The sequence below is a fragment of the Podarcis muralis genome, chromosome 17 (assembly GCF_964188315.1).
Source record: "Podarcis muralis chromosome 17, rPodMur119.hap1.1, whole genome shotgun sequence".
Classification (NCBI taxonomy): domain Eukaryota; kingdom Metazoa; phylum Chordata; class Lepidosauria; order Squamata; family Lacertidae; genus Podarcis; species Podarcis muralis.
This window is the reverse complement of record NC_135671.1, coordinates 7,479,726-7,497,543: the sequence shown is the minus strand read 5'-3', so window position 1 is coordinate 7,497,543 and position 17,818 is coordinate 7,479,726. Positions and strand designations below refer to the sequence as shown.

Below are 17,818 nucleotides of genomic sequence, written 5' to 3'. Positions count from 1 at the left end.
TCACACACACAAATCACCAAGCGATAAACATGTACGTACAAGCGAGTCTAAAGAAGAAGAGGAAGAGGAATCTAGTACTCCACATTCGGAAGACCCTTGAGCACAGCTATTACGGCAAACCAATTTGCATCCCGGAACAGAAAGAAATATGCACCAAATGTTTGGCCTCCCTCCTCCCTCCTGCTTAATTGTTCTCGATGCAGAACTCCTTAATGGACACGATCACATCATTCAATTAAAATGAACCGTCATCCTGACTGGCTCCAGCCTGGGCATGCTGCCCACTGAAAAGCCATTTGAAGATAAGCCATCATTCACTGTGCTTGACAGGGGCCTTAAGAAGTCAAGGAGAACACTAGACATTGCATGCCGGTTGCATGTTATTTTTCCTACTCTTGTTTTGTCCACCTCAGCCTTCATAGGCCGCAAGCCTTGGCAAAACAAATATAGGGACAAGGAGCTGTTTTAACACCTCCCTCTCCTCTTTGGGCATTGCACCACTCAAAAAACCCCCACCCTCCCATTGATTTTCTGTTTCTTCATTTAAAAAATTTGTATACCACTTTGCAAGACACACACACACACACACACACACACACACACACACACAAGGGTTCATGAAGTGGGTTATAAACCCAGTGCCAGACACACAATAAAACACCACTTAAAGCCATATAAAAACACCACAAAAACAGTATCTCAAACACAAGAGTGTCAACATGAAAACAGCACCATAGGACTAAACTATGAAAATCAGGTTCACATAACAATTCTGCAATTGAGATGATATGGGTTGCTAAAAGTTGCAGGGAAGAGGTAAGTCTTCAGAGCATCTGAAACTCACAAAGGATGGGGCTTGTCTGATATCCTGTGGAACCCAGGGCTTTTTTTCTGGGTGTACTCATATCAGAACCTTTTCACACCAAAAGTTAAAAGTGTGGCATTTAAACTGCACAACTTCATGGTGAGTACTGGCGCCTTTTTTCTATATATTAAAAAACAGTGGTCGAATCACATTCCACATCTGTAGGACAACTGCTAAAAAATGCACGTAATCAATAACCAAAGGAAAAAGAATATTTAAAAAGTCTAGTCTGGTCAGGCCAGGAAATAGGAAGCCACACAAATTCAGGTATTCACTCCTTGGGGTATTTAACACAGTATTGCACAGGTAGACACAAAGCCTCTGGAATTTACAAAAGCACCATATATTGAAAGCAGTCTTATACCACTTCAGTGGCCATTGCTTCCCCAAAAGGATCTGGGAACTGCAGTTTGTTGAAGGCGCTGCTGAGAACTGTAGCTCTGTGAGGGGGTTACAGCACTAAGCAACAAGCTACAGTTCCCAGGATTACCATGACTGTTAAAAAGGCATAATAATTCTTTAAATACCATATTTTTCGCTCCATAAGACGCACCTGACCATAAGACACATCTAGTTTTTAGAGCAGGAAAACAAGGAAAAAAATATTCTGAAAGAAACAGTAGATGCATGATTTTTGTGGTTCATGCTGTGTCCACAGACATGTGATCTGATGGTGAGTTTGGGGTAGCCCAATGCAAAAATCCAGAGGATCCATGTGGATCCGTGCTTTGTAACCACGTTTTTGCGCCATTGTGGCCCCACGCAACAGTGGGTGCGTGATTTTTTTGGTGCAGGCTGTAGCCATGGACATGATATGTGATCTGATGGTGAATTTGGGGTGGCCCAATGTAAAAATCCTGAGGATCCATGGGCTTTTACCTCCCCCCTCCCAGGCAGCCTCTGCTAGCTCCCTTATCTCTCTTCCGATCCCACCGATCAGCTGTTTCCTTTCAACACTCCCTTCCCTCTTGTTTGCCTTAGTGTCTTTTCCTTAGCTGGAGCAGTTTTTTGCTCCTCCTTTTCTTCTAATTTCTCTCCTTATTGCTTTAGTCTTCCTGTTTCCCCTCTTTGCAAGTTTGCTGTCTTTACCTCCCCACTCCCAGGCAGCCTCCTTTATCTCTAGCGTCCCTTATCTCTCTCCCTGATCAGCAAATGATCAGCGGCTTTGTTTCAACACCCACTTCCCTCTTTCAAAAAACAAAACAAAACAAAACAGGATCTGCTTTTTGCCCCTGGGCAAGTTGGCTCCAAGGATCATGCATTCACTCCATAAGATGCACAGACATTTCTCCTTACTTTTTAGGAAGAAAAAAGTGCGTCTTATGGAGCGAAAAATACGGTATATGGTTTGGGTATGACCAATGATTGCCATTAACCTTAAAGGTCCTTGACAGGGCCTTGCCTCTCTCTCTCTCTCTCTCTCTCTCTCTGAAAAAGAGAAATAGTAGTATTAACAGGTTTTTGCTCCATCTTTAATAAAGGCTTTATCATTTAGTCATAGGCTGCTTTATCTCAAAAAGCAACGTCAGGGGAGGAAAGGCAAATAGAGACTCTCGAAATTGACCACAAGTTGTGTGAAATCATCTCTGTTTATGAGAGTTGCTAAGGAGTCAGCCACAGTCTGGGCTCGGCACCCATCCCTGAGGAGAGCAGAGCTCTCAAACCGGCTTGTTGTTCATGGTGATGTATTCAAGGTGGACAGATTCCACAAGTTCTCACCAGTGAATTGATATTGTTTACCTTTACAGTTCAATTCTCCCAGCAAAACTTTCAAAAAGAAGAACTATACACTCCCACAGTCATTACGCCATAAACCAAGCAATGTTTGTCACTGTTAAAATTACCATTATTATCTGTATCGAGTCAGAGAGTACGCTTAATAAAAAGCCTCCCACATCATCAACACCCAATTTTTCTGGTGTAAAGGTGGAGTGGTTTCAACAGAGTCAGCTTAGGCATGCCAGGTTTCCAACACCCTAGCAGAAGCCAAAGTCAAATTTTATTGCCTGTAGAGCACCACCATCCTTCAACATTAGGGAGAGTCGGTTCAGACATTTTGTCAAAACATGGTTTGGCACTCCACAGATGAAACTCGAAGGACTCTTGGACTAACACACTCCCTTTTCCCATGGCACACTGCAATTCTCTTAATCCCTTTCTGACTTTTGAGACAAACCACAGTTTACCATTTTGTCTAAACTGGCAAACTGTGGCTTGTGCTGACCACTGTATATTAGGACTGGGAGCCACGGTTTGATGCCGATTTCCAAGTTTCCTGGCTCAAACCGTAAGGCAGAAAGGAAGAATTTGCAGCAGGTGAGCCCAACGTTCACTCACCTACCTTTGGATTGTAATTAAAAGCTAATAAAAATTATTATATATAAAAAAAGAGGATCACTCACCTACCAGTTTGGTATTACATCTGAATCCACTTGGAGTGTACTCACATCACCACTTTAGAGCACTGTGAAGTCCCCCCTCCACCTTCATTTCACGGCTGTTTCCTCCCAGTTCATTTCTGTTTGTATACACTCGAGGAGGCACCAAGAGGCAGAGGTGTCTACCCTTTTGCAAAGGTGTTCACACCTTGTCTCGAAATAAATGACTTAAGGACTCCAGCTGGTGTGAAGCTGGTTTGAGAAACAACCCATAACAAAGTACAGGATACACTTGCACTTTGGATGATGTTGTGTGAACATAGATGAAAAACCCAGGACTGCAAATGCAGTCTGTGCACAGCAAATAGGAGTGTGACCTAGCCTTGAGCTCTAATGGGAGGCCTGCTACCCTCTCAGATGCTCAATGAACATGTTAGAAGGTTCACATGAATATCACTATACAAACACACACACAACTGGGGAGCTTGGGTGTGTAGACTCCAGCCCCCGGTTTTGAAACAGGGGTGAACTTTCGTAATATGGCGCCTCAGAACATGAGCCCAAAATTTGGTGTCCCCAAACGGATCTTCTCAATTTTGCACTCCCTCAGTTCAGTACCCTGTATGGCAGAACCACCCTCACTGTCCTAAATCTGGTGCTGTTTAAAACCTCTGGATTATTTATGTAGACAAGGATTAAATGTAAGGTATTGGTTGTGTTTAGAATAGATTTATGAAAGATTTAGAAAACTTATTGATTAGAATATTTGTGTGAGATTGTATGGGGAAAATACGGAAAAACAAATACAATCTTGCTTAAAATGTATATAGGAAGTGCTGTGTAAGCGATGGAAGTCAATTGATGAAATTTTATTATTATTTTCATATTGAGATATTTGTAGAATAAACTTGGAAGAAATTCTTCCAACTTTTCTTCTTCTTTTTTCCTCTTTTTTATTTTTATTTTCTTCTTTCTTTTCTCTTTTGTTCCTTTTTCATATATATGTGCTTATTTGAAATATATATGTATATATTTGCAATATTCTGCTTATATTTTGTAACAATTATGTTAAATAAATAAAAAATAAAAAAACCCTCTGGAAACTCCCTTCTTTTAGGACCGGAAGGGAAACCTGAAAGTTTATCTGCCCTTGACCAGCCAGGACTTCAATGCTTTCCTTCCCCTCTCCCAGTGCTGAACTAGAGAGAGCTTCTAGAGGTCCAAAAATAGTGTGTTGTGTGGCTCTGTTGATCCAAGCAGCCATGTCAGGCTAGCAGCAACTGCAAGGTGTCTCCTAGCGGATAGCTGCTGGGGATCAATTAGCAACCCCCAATGAATCTCAAAAGTTCCCAAAATGATTTTAAGCCAACCCTGTGAATTCTGTGCCAGCCCCCATCACGGCAAAGAAACAACTTGCCATTCATAAAAAAGCAGAGCCTGCTAATTGAACTTTTCAAACAACAGGAAGCGAGGACTTCCACCTCTTGCAGGTTAAGTGCAGTAGACTCTTCATTGGCTTCCCAGATCCTGGATCTATGAGCAAAGCAAGTTTTACCCCACAAAGCTAACAGAGAATTGATGCTGATTAAAGCCAAATATAGCCTTTAATCCAATTTCTTTTTTTGTGGTGGAGTGGGGGGATGGAGAGGAAGAATTGCTGTCAGCCTACCCCAAGAAGAACTCAAAGGTTTTCCACTGCAAATTGAATACAGTAATTAGATGAGGAGGGTTCATGGGAACAAGGGCAATAAAAGCTAAGCAGCTGACACAACTATCGCTACACCTTTGCCCAGGCCAGATAGCACTTATCAGTCAGAAAGCCCTTTGATACAAGGCTCTGCTCTTGCTTCTGTGAGGGCTGAGTGAAGCAATTGCTTTAGGGCACCATTAAAGGGCAGTTAATGGTCAGTTATTGAATTTATTGTATCTAAACAACTCAGTTGGGGGGGGGGGGTTGTTACTGAATTGATCGGTCTTGCTGTCACCCTGACCATGCTCCTTTCAAACTCCTTGACTCACAGAATCATAGAATCGTAGCATTGGAAGGGACCCTGAGGACCAGTCTATCCCTGCAATGAGGGAAAATGTAGCTGTCCCATACAGGGATCGAACCTGCAACCTTGACGCTATCAGCACCACGCTCTAACCAACTGAGCTATCCAGGCTCACTGAGCTTCCAGACACAGACTTGCCACCTCAGTGAAGGACTAAGCCAAAGCAGAAGACAACCAAATCACAGCGCAGCATTGTATCCAAGAGAATGAAAACGATCCCCACACTTTTGTAAAAAAAGGGAACATCGTCAAGCTACCTAAAATTCCAAGTTTCATGTTTTTGCTTTGTTAGGTGGGCATACTAATAAAGCCAAATCTCAGATCAAGAGCGTCTGAATGTCTCCACCAAATTCTTCTCTGAATAAGTCCATCTTTCTTGCTTAGCGGGCTTCCTGCCTTCCAAACCAATATATAAAGGATCACAACACACACACAAAAAGTAAAAAATAAAATCCAAGTCCGCCCTGGTCTACTTTCTCTAGAAACAATGCTCTGTTTCACTTCATTCTTTGTAACTTGGACACCAAGAAAATATTACTCCTTATCAGTTTTCTCCACAAGTAATCGTGTACTTTTGGTTTCAGCGATAGGGCAAATTCCAGCTTATAAAGCTTTTACTCCTTGGCAGTTGTTTTCCTGATTATTAGAGGAAGATGATATACCCGCCATGATATATAGCAGGAGAACAGCAAACTGATACTCTAAAGATAGAGGTGAACTGGGTCCAACAGAAGAGATCTATGTATTCGGGTCCACTAGTCAACAAAACTTGAAAGTAACTATTTTTGGAAATACATCAGAGAGTGAAAAATGAGATAGTGATATAATACATTTCTCAAACGAACACATTTTTCCCCAGTTCACTCTGGGTAGAGTGGTCCAATCCAACAAAAGAATTGTGTGTGCAGACCTACGTACTTTCTACACGTGCTAGATGAATATATTAACACCACGTTGCCGCAGAAGCAAAACTGAATGTTGATGCGCAATGCATCTGTGACACGATGCATCAAAATATTACAGTGTGTCCCCAGCATCTAAGAAGCGCTCCTGTTCAGTGATGCAGCAAGCGATTTCATAGTGCTCTTCAGGGCTCACAGAGGGAAGTGAGGTTTCAGGACAAGAGAAAGGGGGAAAGGATGTCTGCGTCTTCCCATCCTCAAGCTTTCGTTTGCTGGGCTGTACAGAGCCTAATAATAATAATAATAATAATAATAATAATAATAATTTATTATTTATACCCCGCCCATCTGGCTGGGCCTCCCCAGCCACTCTGGGCGGCTTCCATAAAAACCAAAAATACAGTAAAATATCACACGTTAAAAACTTCCCTGAACAGGGTTCAGGCTGACTGCCAGACCTAAACTTGAGCACTTTATTGCTATGTAGCAGGGATGGAGAAACTTGTGGCCTTACAGATGTTGTTGGACTACAGCTCCCATCAGCAGGGCCAACAGTCAGGGATGATGGGCATTGTAGTCCAGTTATATCTAAAGAATCACTGTAATATGCTGGATGAACTTTCTGGAGAATGAGAAAATAGGTTTTCTTTTTCCTTTCCCATCTCCTGAAGCCTCCCTAAATAACATGAAGATATATATTTTTTAAACTTCATGACACACATCCTTCCATCCCTAATACCCTTCCAAGATTTTTACATATCAGAATGGGGAGGTTTCTGGAGAGTGGGAAGGGCAAAGGTTGTCATTTCCCCTTTTCCCCCTCCTGAAATTTCCTGTGTTCTTCAGAGGAGATGTGGAGTGTTGTTGTTTTTAAACAACTTTAGGGGAAGCATTTCATTTACTCCTCCCACTCTGAGGTGCTTGCTAAGATCTGATACATTTGGTTTCTGCGTCGTATGAGAGATTTTAAAAAATCCATACAACTGCAGAAAAGCAATACGACTGCAGATCACTATTTTAAGAACTTGCTTTTGCCTTGTTTTCTTAATAAAACATGCCATTTTGCTTCAGCAGCACTTATTCTTTAAGGGAAATGAAAGAAGCTCATCACTGTGTTTCTTAGGACAGAGGAATTTGCCTTATCCTGAGTCAAACCATTGGTCCATCTATCTCCATAATTCTATACTGACTAGAAGCACCTCTTCCAGTCATACCTGGAGATCCAGGAGACTGAAGCTGGGAGTTTATCTATGCAAACAGATACTTTCTCTCTTCTTCCTAGTACCAATCACTCCCTCTAGGATACTTGCTGCAGCCTGTTAGGGGCTTGAGAAGACCAATTGCCATCCATCCAATTTCCACCTCCGCCCCATCAACATCTTGGAAGTTCAGAGTTGTTTTGGGGTCTTTGGTTTTTTCATTTACAAATCTACACTTCTATGTATGTCCTGTAAGTCCACAAGTATGGAGAACCCTGGCCCTTGTTTTGGGTGGTCCTATAATGTCTCACTTCCATACTGATAGGAATTCCACTACCCAACTTGACTATTAGCAGGGATAGTGGGAAGAATCCCAAATGCAAGTTCACTGTCTGGATGGAGATGTGCATTTACCATATTTTTCGCTCCATAAGACGCACCAGACCACAAGACGCACCTAGTTTTTGGAGGGGGAAAACAAGAAAAAATATATTCTGAATCCCAGAAGCCAGAACAGCAAGAGGGATCGCTGCGCAGTGAAAGCAGCAATGCCTCTTGCTGTTCTGGCTTCCAGGATAGCTGTGCAGCCTGCATTCGCTCCATAAGACGCACACACATTTCCCCTTACTTTTTAGGAGGGAAAAAGTGAGTCTTATAGAGCAAAAAAAAAAGAGGGACGCGGGTGGCGCTGTGGGTAAAACCTCAGTGCCTAGGACTTGCCGATTGTATGGTCGGCGGTTTGAATCCCTGCGGCGGGGTGAGCTCCCGTCTCTCGGTCCCAGCTCCTGCCCACCTAGCAGTTCGAAAGCACCCCTAAGTGCAAGTAGATAAATAGGTACCGCTTTATAGCGGGAAGGTAAACGGTGTTTCCGTGTGCGGCTCTGGCTCGCCAGAGCAGCTTCGTCACGCTGGCCACGTGACCCGGAAGTGTCTCCGGACAGCGCTGGCTCCCGGCCTCTTAAGTGAGATGAGCGCACAACCCTAGAGTCGGACACGACTGGCCCGCACGGGCATGGGTACCTTTACCTATAGAGCAAAAAATACGGTAATTCTGCGGCATCTCATCCGGCAGAAATCCCAAAGTTCTAATGCAATATTTCCTCACATTCTAATAGTGCTCCAATCCCCCCCCACCACCACCGAAGTCAACAGGAACCATGCTCCACTCTTAAACACCATTTTCAGAGGATGCAAAAGTAAGGATTATTATCCCTCGGAGCCCACCCACCAGTTTCTGTAGGAGTCACTGTTCTGAGCATACAGAAAAGCAGCAGGAAGCTCCCCCTGGCGCATCTCTTGACTGGGTGTGAGGCAAGGCCAGAGCAATCTAGCACCAACCTCCACAGCTGGATTTCTCAAGGTGGATCACTTATAATTGCTGGACATGGGCAAGCACAACCTGTGTGGGTGACAGATGCTAGAATCAACCTTGCCCCAAAGCAGCACTACTCTAAGAAGAAGAAGAAGAGTTTGGATTTGATATCCCGCTTTATCACTACCCGAAGGAGTCTCAAAGCGGCTAACATTCTCCTTTCCCTTCCTCCCTCACAACAAACACTCTATGAGGTGAGTGGGGCTGAGAGACTTCAGAGAAGTGTGACTGGCCCAAGGTCACCCAGCAGCTGCATGTGGAGGAGCGGGGAAGCGAACCCAGTTCACCAGATTACAAGTCTATCGCTCTTAACCACTACACCACGCTGGCTCTCTTGTGCGTACACGCTGGCACTACTGTAAGGATGTCAGCTTCTTTATAACCAGTCCCATGTGCAGCCAAAATAACCCATATGAAACAAGAGTATTAGGAAGGAAACCACAATCAACAAACTAAAGGATGGGGCCGATATCCATGCAAAGTACAGAACCTCTCTAATCCTTTGCTGATGTTGGCTGCTTTATTAATTACAATTTCTATTAATCTGATGTATCAGTTGGCTAATACAAAGTCTCTCTCTTTGGTCACCTGTTAGATGGCTTTATTTGTTGATGTTTGTTTTTACTGTGGATTTTAATCTCTCTTTAATATATCTAAACTACAACAGTTATATTGCCTCCCCTCAGCAATGAAGAAAGCTATTGTCAAGGCACGATTTTTAATTTGCTTGCTGCCGTTTAGCCCATATAAGCTGTCTGGAGAGCTTGATCCTAATCCGTGAGGAGTGCCAGTGCTGAGCAGCCCATCTCTGGGAAGGACACTGGTTTATTCTCAGACTCTTCCTAGCTCCGCGAACCACTCACATTCTGATTCTGGATGAAGTAACTGCACCTCTTATCCCATACAACGGGGATGGGGAACTTCTGCCAGCCAGAAGGTGTGGGCAACCTTCAGGAAGCTATATGTGAACACAACATAAGTAGCTCCGCCTCCATATAGAAACCACAAAAAAAACCAACCACAAGTGATGGGGGGCGCTTCTGGCAGTAAATCTGGCCCAGGATATGCCAACAGCTTTATTTCCTAATTGATGCTTTTGAATTCTGGTGCTGGAGGAGACTCTTGAGAGTCCCATGGACTGCAAGAAGATCAAAACTATCCATTATTAAGGAAATCAGCCCTGAGTGCTCACTGGAAGGACAGATCATGAAGCTGAGGCTCCAATACTTTGGCCACCTCATGAGAAGAGAAGACTCCCTGGAAATGACCCTGATGTTGGGAAAGATGGAGGTCACAAGGAGAAGGGGATGACAGAGGACGAGATGGTTGGACAGTGTTCTCGAAGCTACCAGCATGAGTTTGACCAAACTGCGGGAGGCAGTGGAAGACAGGAGGGCCTGGCGTGCTCTGGTCCAGGGGGTCACAAAGAGTCGGACACGACTAAATAACTAAACAACAAGAACAACCCATCCTGAATTGCATCTGCTACCCAAGAAACCCCAACAATGAACATCAGCTTGATCATGCAGACCATGTCCCAAATGCCCTGCCTCACGTCGTTCTTCTCCAGATGGGAGTTGTCATCTACTGCAGCTCTCTTGGTCTGGGCCACCATTAGACTGTAGGGGAGGGAATCTTTTATCGAGGGCGAGGCAGTCCTTGGAAAGGTCCCCAGTTTCGCTTGCAGTGAGATAATGAGTCACCAGCAGTACAGTACATTCTTTAAAATCACAAATGGATTGATTTATTAACAGGAAGCACAATGCATTAAATAGACCAGAAGGTTCTTCAAGAAAGAATCTGCTCAAGAACCTTGGCTTTTTTTCCCATAGTTTATTGCTTCTTCTGCCTTATTGCCTTGACCTGCCTCCGACCTCCCAATGCATGGACGGCATGTCACAGCTGACCAAAAGCCTGAACTTCTACTCTTCCATGGCTCTATAATCCACAGCTGCAAAAGGGGAGCAATTCCCTATTGCTGAGTTGTATCTAACAGTAGGTTTGCTCTAGTGAAATAACTACTGCTTGCATGAGGAAAGGCCCCGCAGTTTTCATTCCTCACCCCCTGCCTGCTGCAGACATACCCATGCCACATCCCATACTGTTCCAGAGAGCCCCACAACCCAGAGGAGCTTGGGGGGGGGGGAGAGTTGCACACAGACGGTTGCAGTGGGCAGGGAGATTGTCAAAAAGGCCTTCTGCTTGTGGAAGTGCTTTGCAATAGCAGAAAGCCACCAGTGGATACAACCACATGACTTTCATATATTAGCTTGTATATCACCCAGTGCAACAATAAGTAATATCAGCTCAGTTCTTGGCTTCTTAGGTAACTTGGTTTAGGAAAGAATGCCACCTGAGATTTTGGAGACCATGGACCATCTGTCTCATAGAACTGTAGAGTTGGACAGGACCACAAGGGTCATCTAGACAGAAGTCTTTTTGCCCAATGTGGGGCTCGAACCCACAACCTTGAGATGAAGGGCCTCATGTTCTACCAACTGAGCTATATAGGTCCTAGCATAAGGCAGACCCACCTTTCCTCCACTAATACAAGCTGGATTATCGTATTTTTCGTCCCATAGGACGCTCCGTCCCATAGGACGCACCTAGTTTTCTTGGGGGGAAATAAAGGAAAAAATGCTCTGCTTCAGGGCACCCACGCGCCGGACAGCAGGCTGCTATCCGCAGCCTGGGGAGCCCTGCGGGAACTCCCGCAGGGGTCCCCAGGCTGCGGATGTCTGCCCGGCGCGCGGGGCGCTCTGCTTCAGGGCGTCCCGCACGCCGGACAGCAGGCTGCTATCCGCAGCCTAGGGAGCCCTGCGGGAACTCCCGCGGGCTCCCCAGGCTTGCTGATAGCTTCCTGAAGCCTGGAGAGCGAGAGGGGTCGGTGCCTACCGACCCCTCTCGCTCTCCAAGCTTCAGCGAAAGCCTGTATTTGCCCCATAGGACGCACACAGATTTCCCCTTCATTTCTGGAGGGGAAAAAGTGCTTCCTATAGGGCGAAAAATACGGTAGACAGCTTAGCGTCAACCAAGGGACATTCTGTTCCACTAACAGAATGAAGAAAATTTTGGAGGAGGCACGTATCTATCCCAAGACAACAGAGCATCAGTGATAATCACACTTACAAACAAATAATTCTTGAGCTGGAAGGGACTTTGAGGATCATCTCATCCAACCCCCTGCAATGCAGGAATATGCAGCTTGTCCCATATGGGGATCGAACCTGCAACTTTGGCGTTATCAGCAGCACACTCTCACCAACCGAGCTGCCTATTTAACAGGACAGCAACAGAAAATAAAATCAGTATTGCATGTCAGATATGCGAAAGCTGTAGAGAGAACCAGCTCTCTGCATAGCCAGTGATACTAAACCAGTTAGATGTCACACCAGCCAGCATTAAGTAAATCAATATAGGATTACAGTGTCTCTTTCACTCTCCTGCCTTAATCACAGCCACAAGACGGAAAGCTCCTGGCCAGCTCTAACAACATCAACTGTGTGCCGTGTCGCACAAAGCCTCTCTTTGGACGCCGGCACAACGATCATTTTACACCCTGAGGAATGAAAATGAACTTATTTGAGTATCCTTTTACCTTTCATTAACTTCACATTACAGCTGTTCATCAAGGGCTTGATCCTACACTCAACACGAGTGCTGTACCGCGTGTGGAGTGCTTTGTGGGTGAAGATGCAGGGTGGGGGAATCGAATGGCCGTGGCTTGCTAGCCTTCTCAACATGAGGTGGGTTCAGAAGGGGTGCACATACACACGCACTGAAAGCGTGTGGGAGGAAGATCTGGCGTTGTGCGGGCCGGCCATGCCTCACTGCTGACATGCAGCATTCAAAATTCACCAGGCACATTTCTTAAGGAAATCAGCCCTGAGTGCTCACTGGAAGGACAGATCGTGAAGCTGAGGCTCCAGTACTTTGGCCACCTCATGAGAAGAGAAGACTCCCTGGAGAAGACACTGATGCTGGGAAAGATGGAGGGCACAAGGAGAAGGGGGCGACAGAGGACGAGATGGTTGGATAGTGTTTTCAAGGTTACCAGCATGAGTTTGACCAAACTGCGGGAGGCAGTGGAAGACAGGAGTGCCTGGCGTGCTCTGGTCCATGGGGTCACGAAGAGTCGGACATGACTTAACGACTAAACAACAACAACAATTCACCACTTGCATCCAAGTGAAGATGCCCATGCACTAGGATGGTATCTGATGTCTCCATCATCTGGAGGTGCATGCCTGGGCGTCCTTGGGTCTTGACTGTTTTCACACACTAGCAGCAAATCCTGTAGAACAGGCATAGGCAAACTCTGGCCCTCCAGATGTTTGGGACTACAATTCCCATCATCCCTGACCGCTTGGTCCTGTTAGCTAGGGATGATGGGAATTGTAGTCCCAAACATCTGGAGGGCTGGAGTCTGCCTATACCTGCTGTAGAATTCTAGCCGTTATATTTCAGGAACCAATCACTTTTATTGGAAAATATGACTTTCGGGCCCTCTGGCCCCCAAAATGGCAACTAGACATTATGCTTTGGCAACTGTAACCCTGGCTGAAGGGTTTGACACCTAGCTTATATATCTAACACTGCTGACATGTGCAACAGCCATGTACCATGCCACCTGTGCATTTGGCTAGCATGTATACTTCTTCCACGTAAAGAGGAGCGCCTGTCCAACCAGGAACTCCCATCATGAGATCTATGCACAAGCATCAGTATTTGTGGGAAGCTCCACACCAACTGATGTGGACCCAGTGAATGTCAGCGGTGGAGGCAGGGCTTGCCAATGTGGCTTCATTATCCCCCTCTCCATGAACCACATGCATCCTACGGTTAATGCTAGGACACAATCATATACTTCACAAAGCAAAGGTTTGCACAGGTCTCTGCTTAGCCTCAAGGCTTGAAGCAGGAACCTCCTGGTCCCAGAGAACGACCCAGGACTGTGTGTCCTATATCCATCTATAACACAGGTACGCAGCCAATATCAACCTCTCCAACTAACAGAGCGCATGAAGCCTGTGGATTGGCCAGGTCTGATGTGAGAACAAGAAGCCAGGCCTTCTGCTACTGACTTGGCAACAACAGGGCACAAACTTTTCTGCTAGTTGCCCTGCTGGAGGCACCTACTGATCTCAGGGCCCCGGGCTAGAGAATCTGCACACGCCTCTGCCTCGATTCAAGCGCAGCCTAGGCCTGCCCTTAACATTGTCACACCCATTTCTATGGTGTGTGTCACATTTATTATGGGCTCCCATGCCCCAGTGTGTTTCTCCCTGGTGAGCATACTTCAACTCCCCCAAAGGAAGGTTCGGTGCTAATTAACCACCTGGTAATTTGAGCTAAGGGGAAACCCCACAAAACCATTGTGTCTAATGAGTGGAACAGGAAAGTTCCAGCATTATACCCCAGAGACCAAAAGCTTTGTTGTTGTTTAGTCGTTTAGTCGTGTCCGACTCTTCGTGACCCCCTGGACCAGAGCACGCCAGGCACTCCTGTCTTCCACTGCCTCCCGCAATTTGGTCAAACTCATGCTGGCAGCTTCAAGAACACTGTCCAACCATCTCGTCCTCTGTCATCCCCTTCTCCTTGTGCCCTCCATCTTTCCCAACATCAGGGTCTTTTCCAGGGAGTCTTCTCTTCTCATGAGGTGGCCAAAGTATTGGAACCTCAGCTTCATGATCTGTCCTTCCAGTGAGCACTCAGGGCTGATTTCCTTCAGAATTCTTGACAGTCAGGAATTGGCCCAGGTCGCTCAGTGAGTTTCCTGGCTGAGTGGGGATTTGAACCTTGGTCTCCCAGGTGCTAGTCCAGCATCTCAACCACTACACCCCACTTACTCTTTGGTCCTGACTTGTTCTGTGGTCCCTGGCTCAGATTGCTGCCCACAGCCTAGCCCTGATATACCGTGGCTTATTTTTTTTTATTTTTAAATGATATTTATTAAGATTTTACCAACAAAAAAGAGTTACAAAATTAAAAAGGAACAAATAACATAGTAACAAGGAAAAATAAAAATAAAGTAAAAAATATATAATAAGTACAAAAATGCAACAGAAAAAATACAAAATACATGAAAAAAGAAAAACCAATTAAAAACAAAGCAGTATTTTCATATCTTATGTTTCATTTACTTGTTTCCTGACCCCCTCACACCTCCCTTTTTTGTATTCCATTTCACATAATTGATTCAGCAAATCCATTCCCTCTTTGTTTTTATCTTAATTCTATATCTTAACATATTATAGCTTCGTAATTTCATCTAATTATCAATCCATTTTTACATATTCTTTCTAACCTTATTGCTAAAGCCGTTTCATTTCAATCCAACATCATTTTAACATTCATTAATTTTACAATATTTCTGCAAATAGTCTTTAAATTTCTTCCAGTCTTCTTCCACCAACTCTTCTCCCTGGTCTGACATACCGTGGCTTAGAGGAGAAGTCTCTAGGTGAGCCGCTATGATAGGCACGTCAGGCTAAAGAATTGAATTGTTCTAACCCTAAGACTCTCAAGAAGAGCTGCTCAGATCCTATAGACCGGCAGGGAAACAGGACTAATGAAAAAGGAACAGAAGGACCTCCTAGCAAATGAGAACTTAGGGTGGTGAAGGAAGCAGGCCAAAGCAATGGAGTCCAGGCTTGAAAGCTTGGAACTAGGGAATGCTGCCAACGGATGGAGCAGAAGAAAAATTAGGGGAAAGTAATGGTGGGGAAGGGACGGCGGTGGCGCTGTGGGTTAAACCACAGAGCCTAGGACTTGCGGATCAGAAGGTCAGCGGTTCGAATCCCCGTGACGGGGTGAGGTCCCTGCTCCTGCCAACCTAGCAGTTCGAAAGCATGTCAAAGTGCAAGTAGATCAATAGGTACCGCTCCGGCAAGAAGGTAAACGGCGTTTCCGTGCGCTGCTCTGGTTCGCCAAAAGTGGTTTAGTCATGCTGGCCACATGACCCGGAAGCTGTACGCCGGCTCCCTCGGCCAATAAAGCAAGATGAGCGCCGCAACCCCAGAGTCGGTCACGACTGGACCTAATGGTCAGGGGTCCCTTTACCTTTATAATAATGGGGAAGGGAGAGAGGAATGGAGCCCATGACCAAGAGCTCAAGACACAAAGAAGGTTATTTCACTTTTAAATAACTAACCAAGTATTTGGCTGTTGGCTTCCTAACTTTCATTCATTACTGGAGAAAATGTTTATTGGTTTTACTAGATGGCTCTTTCGTGGCAGTCATTGGGAATCGGACGTGGCTGGGGGGAAGCAACGTTAGACATTTAAATAAGCAAACCATTGCTGGGTATGGTTCTCAAATACCACAGAGCGGTCATAGACACTGGAGGAAAACACCATGGAGGGATGGCTGCTGCCTTCATGCTCTGCTTCTGAGCTTCCCAGAGGCACTTAGAAGGCCACAGTGAGCACAATGTATTGATCTCATCCAACAAAGCAATTCTTATGATCTCCAGAACTGCGTAATTAGCACCCAACAGTTAATAGCTGGATCAACTGACACTAAGCCACATCTCTCAGCAATTACCTAGCACCCATTAGGATGGCCAGATACAAGCACTACACCTGTTGGAATGCGCTCTGCTTCGCCAACTATTAAAAGTGCAGGAGTCTTCTCTTTTGAGTCCAGCCACCCATTCTCATAGCAAAAGAATTTCTATGGAACTAGAGTACGATTATTATCCTTCATGTGGTCCTCGGTTGCAGACAAAACCTCCTTTGAAAATAATAACATCATAATCCTTTTGCACAATCATCAGGTTCCCCTGAACTCAAGGGCAAAGTTACAGCAATATTCTTGTTGCAAATCCTCCATAAGTCTCCCTGGCCCCCAGGGCAAAGTCAGGGCAATAAATCTATCCTACTGTGTTAGTCAACCACCTTATCTACGTCTGCAACAAGCCCGTGGCACAGAAGGGCATACCGAGGTCACACAGACAATATCAAACCTGGACTCTGAAATATCTTATCCAGAGTAACTACCATCCTTTTAGCACCAAACAAGCAGTAGAGCAGATTGGAAGCCTGTTTTCACCAAGAAGGTTGCACTGAAAGACCTGAAACAACCCACCCTTTGGGGCATTGTTTAACCACCTGGTTGCAAGAACAACGGAGCAGTTAGTTGGCATTAGGTGGGTAGGAAAGCAATGATTAAATTAAATTAAATGGCTAGCGTTTGGAAATGCATACCGTATAGGAAGAATTCTGGGGTGGGGACGGGACTTGACAGTGACAGCTTGAATGAAAAGCAGAACCAACTTTCTTCCAATTAGCAAATAAATTTGATGGCTCGTCACTTGGAGTAGATTTTCTACTCGCCGCAGGTGACCTGAAATGCAAGCAAACTCCAAGGCCAGCTTAGGCGTGCCCAGGAGATCTACCCCAGTGAAACAGATCCCTCCAGGCTCTGGCCTCATTCGGCCTTCTGGTCCTGGAATCAAAGTTGGCAGCCCTAAACCAATACGATTTTATTTTCTCTCAAGAGCTCATGTTTTCCCCTCCCTGCATATCTAAAACAAGATAGGGTTGAGATCAGTTCCTCTAATATGCTCAGGTCTTAACAAGAAATGTGCCAATTCGTTTGCAGGCTGAAAAAGCGTTTCCTTGCCCAGGAGAACTTGCTGGCGGATTATGCTTCTTATTTTTACACACAAGGACTGGGGTGGAATCAGCTAGGGCGCCCCTCTACCCTGAGCAAACCTGAATGTTGCAACTCACCCAACCCGACAGATGTATTTTTTAAAAAAGGGGGTAGAGGGAGGCGACGATTTGATAGCTAAGTATATGTTGCTGTCAAATTCATGCAAGCATTTTTTGCTGATCTTGTGATTTCGCCCCGCCCCTCAGATCCTGAACGATGCAAGGTCGGGAGGATCCACCCTTCTAAGAATGATCCCCCAAGCCACTCAGGGACATTTGCAAGACTCCCCCCCGCCCCGTATTTTGTTTTGTTTCTGCGAGCGGACGGTTCCAGTGCGTTATAATGCCGGACGCACGACGCAGCAGTGGAACTGCGGGATCTGGGCTGGT

The 17,818-nt window shown here is 45.3% G+C and overlaps 1 protein-coding gene across 1 annotated transcript in view; it reads right to left on the bottom strand.

The window, feature by feature from the left end:
* The window catches only part of CORO2A (coronin 2A), a 61,517-nt gene extending 43,884 nt beyond the window's left edge, over positions 1 to 17,633 (bottom strand). Inside the window, exon 1 of the mRNA XM_028712507.2 lies at positions 16,979 to 17,633. The gene's annotated coding sequence lies outside the window, so the exon portion shown is untranslated. The remainder of the gene's footprint in view (positions 1 to 16,978) is intronic.
* Positions 17,634 to 17,818: the final 185 nt, after the last annotated feature.